The sequence below is a fragment of the Melitaea cinxia genome, chromosome 9 (assembly GCF_905220565.1).
Source record: "Melitaea cinxia chromosome 9, ilMelCinx1.1, whole genome shotgun sequence".
In the NCBI taxonomy this organism is placed as follows: Eukaryota; Metazoa; Arthropoda; class Insecta; order Lepidoptera; family Nymphalidae; genus Melitaea; species Melitaea cinxia.
In genome coordinates this window covers 9,296,248-9,310,496 of record NC_059402.1, presented here as the reverse complement: position 1 = coordinate 9,310,496, position 14,249 = coordinate 9,296,248, and the positions used below count along the sequence as shown (strand labels likewise).

The 14,249-nt window shown below is 32.5% G+C and overlaps 1 protein-coding gene across 1 annotated transcript in view; it reads right to left on the bottom strand.

The window, feature by feature from the left end:
- The window catches only part of LOC123656319 (serine/arginine repetitive matrix protein 2), a 125,215-nt gene extending 124,259 nt beyond the window's left edge, over positions 1-956 (bottom strand). The window contains exon 1 of the mRNA XM_045592021.1: positions 648-956. The gene's annotated coding sequence lies outside the window, so the exon portion shown is untranslated. The remainder of the gene's footprint in view (positions 1-647) is intronic.
- Positions 957-14,249: the final 13,293 nt, after the last annotated feature.

Genomic DNA, 14,249 nt, shown 5'->3' with positions numbered 1-14,249 from the left:
TAAAGCAGCGTCATCTATGAGATTTTTTCTGTAGATATGAAATGTAAAGAAGAAACGGGTAAATGAATGTAATTTTAAAAGGTATAATCGTAGGTATTTTTGGTGCTGTATAGCGTTCACGCAGACGACGTTGCGGGCAGCAGCTAGTATAACGTAAATAAGTTACGATTAATTAAATTCACTTATTTAGTTTGTTAAGAAGAGTACCTATATCTTTATACCGGTAACTCCTATTGAGTATAATCGTAAAAATTAAATAAATTTATTAAATATTAATTTTTTTTATTAAAGACAAGTATGTAAATAGTTACATACTTGTACTACTTAGCAAGAAAATTATTTAAATGACAAACCTATTCATCATTTTAATACGATAATGTATATAACTCTACTAAATAAGAGTATTAATACGAAAAAATTGTAAGAATTATTTATAAAATATAACAATCACACATTTATAAATCAAAGTACACTTAAAAACACTTAAAGCAAGGAAAACTATTAGAATTAAATGAAGAAGCTCATTAAAATGAATACGAGAAATTAATTAGCATAAATGTGAGAGAAATTAAAGTTTTAATAAAAATTAATTTATGTTAATATTAATGTTTTGTTTTTACATATGAATAACATTTTTACATAATTACCTCGTTTATAAAGAAGAGACTCTTGCAACGCTGAATGAATGATAGTTCACGTTTGTTTACAAAACATTCAGCCACTGAAACGACGCACAGACTTTCAAAACTATTTTTTTATACTTCGAAAACTATCAACCAAATATATTTCTCGAACACAACACTAAAACACTTTGTAGTATATTTTCGCACTTAACACTGACTTTTCATTCAGAAAAGTTGGTGGATCGAATCGGAAAATTATGGCGTGTGATCAATCGAAGACGCGCGATCGCGACAGAGCAATATAACATGACAGGCACAGAAACTTGCGCGCGCCGGAGTGGGGCGAGGATCAGTACGCTGCGTGGACGCAACCTTACCATCAAATATTTATTTTATTCGTAATCAACTTTAACGAAAATATGGTGTCAGAAAATTTATAACATCATCATAAATTCCTTTATTTCCTAAATTGTTTTAGTTTTTTCAAAGTCAAGTTGTGCGTTTTAGTTAACATTAATTTAATAAATTCATGTATTTTTTTATTTTTAGTTTATTCTAAAATGCAAATAAATCACAAGTCGTAAAATTCAAGGTTCTTCATTTTGTCGGTTTGAAATTTATTCTAGCGAAATATACCTACAATTAATAATGATTAGGGCTACGCTTTACAAGTATCGGTGGGAGAACCGGCTTCCCAGCACTCCGGAGGCCTAGATGCATGTCGATGAGGCGTAGGCGCCTCTCTACAAGAATATTGTCGATGATTTCATAATACACTCCAATTACTTCTAAGCAACTGTTTTACAGAAACTTGAAATAGTTAAGTGGTTATAAATAGCAGTTACTTAATCGATAATCTCACAAATACTTATTATAATTCTATATGTGCATTTAAATGTTAGTCATAATTTAAATATGTACATATAAAGAAATCTATACTACGGTCCCGTATTAGTTTGGGTGTTATTTGAATATATTTATTTATATATATATATATATATATATATATATATATATATATATATATGTTTATCAAAAAGAAAAATATTTAGTTATAACAGTCGGCTTTTACTTAAAACACTAACATTAAGTTGCTTACCCTAGGAACAGGTGACCGTGTGTGTATGTTATAAGATATTATTATTATTATATTACTCGTGCCATTGACTTTATTATAGCAAATAATGTACATTTTTTTTAAATTACAAATACCTACAAAATTAATGTTCTTGAAACATTAAAACACTATAAGCAATAAATATAAAGTACATGTATCGATAATGACGATACATAACTATAAATATTTTTTGTTCAGTGATGAGTAGTCTAGTTTCTGGACTTCTGGTTTTCGGTACTAACAACCCAGAATTATCGGCTCAAATTATTTTTAAATGCTGCTGTAACCTTTAACTTTCTAAGTGTTTGCAGAGCCTTATGGTCAACATAACCAAATCACTCGTACCGCACACTGCAGATTTGTTACCTTGTACTAGTTTAGTCTATAGGTTGTTTGGTATATTTCTTTTTCAACAAAAAAATAGAGCGAGAAGCTATAACCTTTTATCTAACTAATAAATTCGTAATTATGTAAATTTCATTTAAAAATGAAAATGTATTTTTTTTTTTGAGTTTCCTTCCTAGTATTTAGTTTGACTTCAATAACACATGTATAACTACTGAAGTTTTTTTTTTTTTAATTTACGCTCTTAATTTTTTAAATTTATTTATTGTGAAGAAAATACGTATTCTTTATATGTATGTATGTACACATTAAACTCAGCTGCAGTGACACCCAAAACAAGGTTTAAATTTTTGACCTGTTTGTAAAAACACTACGCATGTATGTATAAGTATTTTATTTATTATTATTTATTTTTTAAATATTATTCAGGTTTTTAAATTATAAGGAAGATTATGATTATTTTAAAGGCATCAAAACCGTACTGAGTCAGGTATCAAATTTTATGTTATTTATGATATCGTAAAACTAGATTAGATTAGTTTCGGATACTTTATAATGCTATTTTTGTGGTTGGTGCAACTTATGGTTCTGCACTGACCAGGTAATGAGAAGCGTTGAGAAAAATCTGGCGATTTTCAACTACTTAATTTATAAGTTAAGTGCATTACTAATATACGTATAACATAGTGTTAATGTTTATTATTATTATTTTGCTTGATGTCTACGAAAACAAAATTACCCCTTAAGCTGATTCCATTTTTTTATTATCTATATTCTATTTTACTAAATAAAATTAAAACCGATAATAATCCAAAAAAAAATTGTTTACATTACGCAGGCGAATGTATGAGTAAAAGTAATTTTTAAGAGGTTTAAACATGGTTTTTCTGAACTGAACTGAAAAAGCCTAAAAGTGTCCACAGTTAAAAGCATCATATACAGGTAAAGGGAAGGGGAGCTTAACTTACTCCACTATGTGTTTGCATTTAATTTTTTCCCCGAGTAAGACGACCGTACAGTGCGGTAATGACTGCAAACTACCAACTCACACAGATAAACAAAAATCAGAAACCAATTATTATTTATCATACAAATATAAGACACCTGCTTGAGAAAATATCAACATAAGATTTATGTTAACTACTTTTTAATATACGTTAGTACTAAATAATATAAAGGTTATACATTAAGACTGTAAACAATCTGGGAACATATGTATGTGAAATGCTATTCGCACATATTGCTCAAAGCTTAATAATCCAGTCGACCATTAAAACAACATCTAGTTAATTAGGCTGCACTCAAGCTTCAGTTGCCCGCTCAGCGCATTGCGTACGAAAATATCATGTATAGGTATAATAAAACCTGAACAATCATCCAGTATTTAACAAATTCTGGTAATATACGTAATGGTTGGGCTTAATAACAATGCATAATCGTACACTTCCTGCTCAGACGACGTACAAAACTCATATTTATTTAAACAAAATAATTATTGTGAGTTCAACGTAAAAACACGAATGCCTACTTGTGTGCTGTTATCGTAACCGTGCATTTAAGTCCTGTTGCACTGGTTGCTAATAAGTCTCGAACTTGTATTATGGTATCGAAGGGATAAAAATTCTTAAAGTGGATATGATCCATATCCATATTCGCAATCGTTAAAACCAAAAAGAACCTATTTTACCTCGCACTGATAGACTATAAGTTTCTCATAATTATCCGTTATGAACCTTATCAGCCACTTAAACAGTCTGTTAGATTGGATTAAAATTAATTTTCATCAGTCAGAGTCAGACTCCTGCAGAACATCTACTAGTAAACACTTGGAAGCGTTAAAAAAATGTCGTATTATGGCAAAAATGTCTATCAAAACAAGTGATGCGCACATAATCCTGGTGAGAACCACGGGATCGCATTAGCGTGATATCATAAACACCACGACAGTTGGTCCTCGTGCAAAAAAAACGTGTTGTTACGGTGTGTTTAGCACGATATGCGTATCAGTTTTATGTTTAATTTTCTCTATCCTTAATACATAGGGTCATTGCGCCTGTTCGCGTCCACCGCCCAATTCGCGTCCATTTTACGGATCTCACTTTCAAAAGTCTCGAAATTAAGTATACTAAGACACCAATAAATCGAAAATTAATTACCGGCAATACCTCAATGTATAAGAGGCACACACGCATAGACAAAAGTTCCTTGCGTCCAAGCAATCCTGGGTAAAAAAAATAGTTAGTGAGGGCTGTTCAACAAGAGAGCGCGAAGGTACGGAATAATGAGAAGAAAATAGTGGGCAGCGGTTCGTTTGAAGGTAAGTCTTTTCTTGTTTTATGTCTATTTTGGATACATAGCTGTTTCTAGGCGTTGATTATGATAAAAGGAATTATAATAATTATGAATTTGCTTATTTTTTTTATACTTAACAGTTAAAATAAGGTGGACGCGAACTACTACACCGAATTTATAAAACTTCCACTTTGCGTTCGCAATGGACGCAAACTATACCTAAAGGGATTAATAATAAAACTAAATCGCGTCCATTTTTTAAATTAATTCTATAAGTTTATTACATATAAAACTAATAACTACAAGTTTAATACCTATTCTACTTTGAATGAAATAAGTAATTTCTTTCTTATTTTTTTTTTTCTGTTTAAGATCAGTTCTTTGCAGATAAGAAAGAAGAAGAAAAAAAGAACATACACAGAGGAAGATTTAAGGGAAGTTTTGCATGACATCCAAGAGAAGAAGAAATCGGTAAGACAAGCACCTATGCAAAAAATATGCTATTCCGATATTGAACAAAATCAGTGGGTGCAGACCAAGAGGGTACAAAACTTATCTACACAAATAAATAAAATTGGAGTGTCTGTTTGTAATATTAAAGTAACAGCTTTTTACTAAATGCATATTGATTATTACACGGTACATATACCAAAATAAGCGATCTCTTTACTGTATGATGCCCTAATAAGAAGTAAGCTTGAGTATAATGCGGTAGTATGGTCTCCACATGAAGTCAAATACAGTCTCATGCTGGAACGTATTCAAAATAAATTCACCAGGTTTCTTTACCCATAGGCTTTATGGCGTGTATCCCTTGTATCCCTTGATGTATCCAACATTGTTTGTATTGGGCATGGTTGGATATAACAAGTTGGAGACTAGGAGAGAGCTGGCTCTGGCAACTTATATTTTAAAATTATTCCGCGGTGTTGTCAATAATCCAGGGGTACTGCAGTGGATAGGTTTGAGCGTACCCGATAGGTATCTACAACGAAGACAGCGACCGAGCTTATTTGCAGTACCCCATGGCAGAACCAAGCTAGTGCGTAACGGCCCCCTTGCTCGTTCAGTCAGAACGCTGAACTTGGTGGCTGACACACTAGACCTTTTTTCTTGTTCGTGGAGTGAATTTTCAAAGGTTACTTTGTATATAATATGTTATGAGAAATGAATTTAATGTTATTATATTTATTATTGTTTTGTTTTTAGTATTATGTTCAAGTCAACTAATTCTTTTTTAATTATAGTTTAACATTTTTTTTCCTTTTGCTTTTTGTCTCCTTTACTATGTCTAATGAATTGGGTTATGTCTGTAGTATTAGATGTAAGAAAATAAAATAAATAAATAAATAAAAACATTTTTTAGAATTTTTGTCTGTCTGTCTGTCTGTTTGCTCCGGCTAATCACTGAAACGACTGGACTGATTTTGACGGGACCATCTAGATAGCTAATGAAATAAGGAGTAACTTAGGCTACTTTTATTTCAGAAATTTATTTATTTTGTAATTCTTCGAACAGAGCAATGTTTTTTTATTATAATTATAATTCCACGCGGATGAAGTCGCGAGCACAGCTAGTATCAAATAAAACCAAGTAACGAAGAATAAAACAAAGGTATTATTAATATTTAATGTGTGTCCACCTCGTATTTTGTTTCCATAATTATTTTTAATCAATGCTGATCTTTGTGGTGCTGTGTGCTTACGGCATCAAAGAATATAGCCACCCCCTCTCTTTTCGTGGGTGTCGTAAGAGGCGACTAAGGGATAACACAGTTCTACTACTACCTAACTTAAAAAGCCGACCGATGGCGGGATAACCATCCAACTGCTGGCTTTGAAATACACAGGCCGAAGACGGGCAGCAGCGTCTTCGGTACGACAATGCCAGCCCTGCGGTCACCAACCCGTCTGCCCAGCGTGTTGACTATGGGCAAAACACAGGAGTGAACTTGTCGAGGCCTATGTCCAGTCGTCGACTGCGAAAGGCTGCTGTGATTGTAATTGCAGGCTGATCTTTAGCTTGCTTACATTCCTTTAAAATTCACAGGACAGATAATTGTTGAAATTTAAAGGTGGAATTACTATTTACTTACTACATAGGTACCTAATTTGTTTTTTAATCTTAAGTTCTATCAATGTTTAGAAGAATAAATAGGTGTATTATTTTCTTTATAGTGATTTATTAATGTTAATATGTTGATTTTTAAATAACTATAATTCTTCAATAAATAAATTATTAAAATCCAATCTCTCTTTACATTATCATAAAGATATCACCTCTTTATTCCTTTTCTAAGCTGGTGGACGCGAAGTGGTCCAGCGGGTGGACGCAAATTGGATTTTATGGACGCGAACTGGGTAAATCACCTAATTCTGAGGTTTGTCTTTAAATAAAATAATAACAAGATCTTTCGAACAAAACTGAAAATTAATCTTTAAATAGACTATATAATGAACACAGTAAATAAATTTTTCATAGAAATTAGTGCGGGGACATTTTTATTTTCTTCTTCAAACTTGCCAACTGCACTAAGTGGACGCGAACAGGCGCAATGACCCTAATATGTAGGTAAAATGTGGGATGTTCTTCTATAATATTATTATTAATAATTGAATTGATTACTGTTTTATAGTATTATATATATTTATATATTAAAAAATAATAATAGTATCATTATAATAAAATAAAATTAGAGATGATGTACAGAATCAAATCCAAGATAATCCGAATTTATCATTTAAAAAAAAAAACATAAATAAAAAATACATATGTATATAACTTATACAAACTTTTCATCAACTACTGACACTTTTACAGCTCCAAAAAGGAGCCATGTTATAAAATTTGATATTAATATCTGGATATCTATTTCATAACTTGATATTTTCCAAAAACAATATCCGTAATAACTTTTTATACAAAAACTAGCTGCCCGGACAGACTTTGTTCTGTCAAAAGTTAATAGTAAAAATTATTTTTTTTAATAATAATCTTCCGTGGGCCTTAAGGAACATACAAAAAATAAATTAGCCGAATTGGTCGAGGCTGTCTCGAGTTATGCACTTAGTAACATTAATTTTTTTATTTAAATATGTGGATATGAATGAGAAACTTCTATATCATTCGATTTTGAATTAAATATTGAAACAAATTAGGTATTACACAAAACGAACACAACTTGTCATATTGCTCCAAGTCAATGTTTTTTTTTTTTTTTTTACAAGTCATATACATCCACGGGCTTATAAACCCATGTCCTTTTTTATTCTAAATACATGCAATTTTTATTTTTATTTTTTTTTTCTATTTCAAGGTAGGCGTTACTCCAAGTCAATGTTATACATAGGTATATATTTGACTGAATTTTAAATATCATTGTAATTTGACATGAAAAATATTTAAATGTAATACATTATTCGCTCTCATCTAAATTTTAAAATCTTCACATTATCTATACAAACAATCAGAAAACTATCTCAAAAAAATCTGTCCGAAGATATTGTAGACCTCTCTGTTATTAAATCAGTACCTGGGTGACCGAGTTAACTCGGTATTTTTAGTAAATCGTGTTTTTTGAAAATCCTATTTAAATACGATTTACATATTGATAGAATAAGAATAATATTTTTCGATTTTACCAATATAATAATAAAAAATATAAACTGGCTATTAAAATAAAAAATAACGAGCGCAACTAGAAAAAAAAAAGAAAAAATAATAATCGATTCTGGAAATCTGAGGACTTGAACCGTGGTCTTTTCGGTTTCGACCGATTTCCCACCCAAGCTATTATAAGTTTATGGACAGTTGTGAAATTTACCTTCGCATTCTAACGATATTGTAGCCATTTTTTCATGGCCTAAAAACAGGGATAAAACGACATTTTCTAAAAATGAATCTTAGCTATATCGATGTATTGGCCATACAGGTGTTTGCCATGGTCTGGGTGTTTGTGCAGTCCTTGTGGGTCTCCCCACCGTGCCTAGGAGAGCACGTTAAGCCGTCGGTCCCGGTTGTTATCATGTACACCTGATAGCGATCGTTACTCATAGTAAGGAATATATCCGCCAACCCGCATTGGAGCAGCGTGGTGGATTAAGCTTTGATCCTTCTCCTATATGGGGAAAGAGGCCTATGCCCAGTAGTGAGATATTACAGGCTGAAGCGTGTATATATATATATATATATATATATATATATATATTTTGCTCGTTTAATAGTATTAGATTTCAGACGGATAGATCGGTTTGATTTGTATTAATTCAGATGTATTATCTAATGAGGATTTAAAAAATAACGACATTCGATTACACTTATTAAGTTGTTTCTGCAAACGTTGGTAGTAAGTTGGTAGTAGGTAATAGGCGTTGATCACCATAAAAGGCTCCTAGTGTATAACACTCCACACATTATTATAAACTAAGATCCCGCTGCAAAATTATTACGTAAAGCAATTCATATATAAAAGAAAAGTTACCACCTGGCTACACCACCTGTTTATATCTGGCTGCTAAGTAGTTAGGGCCGAGTGGGCTTTAGCACCCAAGGTTTTTCAAATTTTTTATATGTATTGCTGTGATATAAATAATATGAATGATTTTTTTGGAATTAATTATATTTATTTATAATTGTTTAGAATTATTTGTGTCGCTGTGTGGCTACGGCAGTAAGAATATAGCCTACCCCTCTCTTCCCGTGGATGTCGTAAGAGACGACTAAGGGATAAGACTGTGCCACTACCACCTTGGAACCTATAAGACTGACTGTTGGCGGGATAACCATCCAACTACTGGCTTTGAAATACACAGGACGAAGACGCGCAGCAGCGTCTTCGGTGCGACAAAGCCAGCCCTGCGGTCACCAACCCGCCTGCCCAGCGTGCTGACTATGGGCAAAACACATGAGTTCACGCCATTTTTGGCACGAACTTATGGATGCACATGTCCAGAAGTGGACTTCGATAGGCTGAAATGATGATGATGAATGAGAATTATTTATAATTATTAAAAGTATTTGTAGGCAAGTTTTAACTAGTACCTGTAATCAATATATTTGCCTATTCATAAAGGTTTGTATAAATTAGAAATTAATTATCTACGTGATGAACGTAATGATTTTGCAGCTGGATCTTAGGCTATTAACAAAGTGTGTAGGTTTACGTACGATTTTAGAGGCACTCGAGTGCTATAAAAAGCTACCAAAATTTCAAAATCATGAGTCATTACTATTTTTGAATATATTTAATATGGTGTTAATAACTTTGAACATTCTCTTTCGTCCTTATTATTTACTGAGTAATAATAAACAGTACTTACTCAGCTATTTGTTAAAACCGGGACGTTAAAATATATTAATATAAAAAAGAAAGTTCATTGATAAGATTAAAAAAATGTCAAGATAATTGTGTTTGCTCGCAAACGAAAAAAAAAACTGACTTCAATTACATCGACGAGTAATACAACGTAGATCGACGAAAAAATAATCAAGTAACTACGCGTTATCAAAGATTACTCAAAAAGTAGTTATCAGATCTCGATAAAATTTATAAGTAACCACATGATAAACATCAGCTTTTGATTAAATTAAAAATTATCAAAATCGGTACACCCAGTAAAAAGTTATTACGAATTTCCGAGAGTTTCCCTCGATTTCTCTGGGATCCCATCATCAGATCCCGGTTTCCTTATCATGGTACTAAATTTGGGATATCTTCTTTCCAACAAAAAAAGAATTATCAAAATCGGTATATCCAGTAGAAAGTTATGCGGTATAATACAACGTAGGTCGACGAAAAAAGCGTCAAGTAAAAACGCATTATTAGATATAACTCGAAAAGTAGTTGTTAAATCTCAAATAAATTTAAATGGGACCAATTGGCACACACCACCTTTCGATTAAAATAAAATTTGTCGAAATCGGTCCACACGAACAAAAGTTCTGATGTAACATACATAAAAAAAAAAAAAATACTGTCGAATTGAGAACCTCCTCCTTTTTTGGAAGTCGGTTAAAAAGAGTGAAAAAACGACGTGATCAACTTTAAAATTCGCTATAAATATTATTGTGAGAAATCGGAACAGCTAAAATCGTGTAATCCACGCGCCAAGCCGAAGAAAAGTTAGTGGCAAATAGAAGACTAGAACCGTTGTAGAACAAACTAGAAATGACTAAACGTCACTAATATTTAAATTTTGTTTCTGTTGTTAAGAGCTTTTACATTTGGATCTTGGCAACACAACAAGTCCTAAAAGATTTACATCCGCATTCCATGTCTTTACCGAAGGACTGGTTCTTTGACACTTCGGAAATTGCGATTTAAAAAAATGACGCCGCGTTGCCGCAACGGTTACAGTCATGGATTGTACCTGTTGCCCTGGCGGTTGCGGGTTCAATACCGGCACATGACAAACATTTGTATTGGCCATACAGATGTTTGCCGTGGTCTGGGTGTTTGTGCAGTCCTCGTGGGTCTCCCCACCGTGCCTCGGAGAGCACGTTAAGCCGTCGGTCCCGGTTGTTATCATGTACCTGATAGCGATCGTTACTCATAGTAGGTAATATATCCGCCAACCCGCATTGGAGCAGCGTGGTGGATTAAGCTCTGATCCTTCTCCTACATGGGGAAAGAGGCCTATGCTCAGTAGTGGTATATTACAGGCTGAAGCGTAAAAAAAATGTTTTCATTATTGCCTCTTTTCCAAGCAGGTATACATAGTAAATTAACAACATGTATTTATATCTTTATTTAACTAACATACACACGTACATATATTGTTACTGAGTACTGGTCTCTTATGAGCCGTGCTATAATGATTTGTTACTTTTTCAATAATTTTTCTTCCGAATACGAAAACATTCATTCATTTGGACTTAGTGAAAACAAATACCAACAATCTCTAATAGTTTATTAACGTGAAAAAATTTCAAGTGAAGTAGATACTTTCTTTGGTATCACAGGGAAACCCATTTACGGGTGATATTCAGGACGCCCGGGTAGGGAGTCCTAGACCGTGTCGGTTTCAGCATTTGGGGGTGCAATACCGACCAAACCCCTGCGGGAGCCTTCAGCCGCTTTGATTGGAGGGTCCCGAATCTGCAGGCAACAGGATAGAAGTAGATACTTTAGTGTAGCCAAATACTGCTGCAAGGCTTTTCAATCAATTTTACGTGTAAAATTATTGAACGATTGGCATATTATATTCATAATGATCTGTCATCATTACAATTATGTAAATTATTCTTTGTAAAGGACGCGGAAGCCGCAACGTTGAGCCACATTCGATTTTGTAAATATAATTTAAGCAAAGTACTTAATATGTTTTTCGAAGCAGTCATTTCTATTTCCAGATACTTGGAAATTATATGAGGAATATATGTTGCCTTTAAGTAAACAAATAAATCCGTTGTTAGAATGCAACGTGACAATTAATTAACATGTAAAACAATTCCAATTCAACATATTGCTTGGAAATACTGCTTAGAAACATCGAGACTACTAATTAATTACGCATTGGTCGCAAGTTATATGTTTCTTGTTGATTCTTCGGAGCACAGAATTTTCCGATGACATAAAATGTTATTTACGAAATAATCGTAACTGTTTCTGAAAAATTATCAATTTTGTACGCAAGTTTCGTAATGTTTCACTCCACAAGAACCTTATTTAAAGTTTAAGTAATCTTCAAGAAAAAGTATCTAACTGATCAACTTAATTCTTAACAGCTTTAGAGACGTACAAGTAGCTTTATGTTATAAGTGTCAATTTATCCCTCCTGTTCATATCGGAGTGAAAACTAAACAACACGATAAAAAAAACATTAATTTTCTGCATTGCATATAGAAATAAACAGAATAGGCTTGTAGTCGTAGTTTGTTTCGTATTTAGATGAGGCAACCCTAGTAATGCGCAACCGCAGTAAGCAAATTCTCATTTTCAAAATAAACATTCCATATTTCTAGCATTTCAGATTTTATTTGCTTTGGATACTCGACTCTGAATACTTTCAACCGCAAAAACACATTGTGCCAACGCGGAAAGTTTGAGTTTATGATCGAAAGTTATGATAATATACTGAATATTATTGTTTAAATTTAGGCGTACAATTTTTATTATATAGTTAGTTAAACTATTAAATTGCTTTTAAAAAGTGTAAAACCATTAGGAAAGTTTAGCATTATAACATATCTTTAACTATGTATACTTCATCGTAAATTATAATATTATGTAACTAAAATTACTAATATTATTTATAATTTACAGCTTGCAAAAACGAATATCGTTGATTTGTAATCTATTCATTGATCGAAACCAAACTTAAAGATTCATTCGTAGATTTTAATCAGCTTTTAGCTTTTAAAACAGCCGGGGTTCTATGTTACACAAAGTACTTTGATGAAAATTCAGAATCTTAGCAAAAATAATACGCGTAATACATTTTTGTATACGTATCTACTTATATACATATATACATTAATTTTTACGAGATTCTCTCTTTTTCTTTAATTACTACTGTTTTTCTTTGAGAAAGCTTTTATATATAATTATATATAAATTAATACTTTATAATAATAGAAGACTTAGGATGTAGGCGACTTCGAAGTATGGTTATGATCTAACGATGAACTCTTATGATTTTCAACAGGGCCCCTCAATGTTTGAAAGTATATCGAAATTAATTTAAGATCGTTGCTATTCGTAGTTATTACGATACAAAATATTACTAAAACTAAAAGTACAAAATATTATTTTTGCTTGTGTTTATACAAACGGAATGCTCAGATATATACCTATAATACTTGTTATTTTTGTTTGTGTTCATACAAAAAGAATGCTCAGATATTACAATAGCTAACACTTGGCCCGACTTAGACATTTAATGTGTACGATACGAAATTGCAAAAATAAATAAATAAATAAGTTGTTACTATTTTATTCTGACCCTCGCTCGGCTATTTTACTATGTTTACGGTCCGAGAATTAAAAGTGGAAAACTTCGTTTCGCGTTCTTCCTATCTCGAGTATGAAAGATCATTATAGGCTATTATATGGTGCAACTTCAAAACTTACCTATGAAATACCTACGAAACTATTGTATTAATGTTAAATTAACTTATTTACTCTTTAAAGTCATCTCGGCCGTAAGCCGATTTAACACCAGTTTAGCGTCGGTTTATTTTGTACATCGCTGAAAACTAAAACTTTTCTCTCCTTTCCACCTCACCTTAAATCCGTTCTTATTCTTTAACTACTGTACAAAAAAGCACATGGTCAGTACTCCACAACTTATAAAAGGTACTTATTAATATGTATAAGGCACAGAGACAACTTAACAGTAATATTATCTTTATTGTTAACAGGTATATGAATCACGGTTGTAGTAAGGCCGTGTGCATAAACTGGGCGTCACAATCGCGTCGCAAATCAAAGAAGGTTCGGCAGGACTGCGTCGGCGTCAACGCATGACCGATATGGCGATCACGTCCTCGCTCACAATGCTATAAAGTTAACAAGGAAATCTGTATGTCACTCTTGAAGGGATGGTGATAGTTGTTTTAGCACATGTGCAATACTTATTTACTGATTACAACAAATTGATAAAAAAGGATATGGCAACAACTGTATTTTACTCTACATACGCACAAAGCAAGATTTACAGTTAATAATAGTTTTCATTACTTTGCTCATCTTAAGTAATAATAATCATAATTTATTTATTCGTTCTTTTTAACATAACAACACATTTCAAACAAAAACAAATTCAGGTTGACTTCTGCGGCCGTAATAGTATAATTGTGTTTGCTCGCAAACGAAAAAAAAAACCGACTTCAATTACATCGACAAGTAATACAACGCAGATTGACGAAAAAA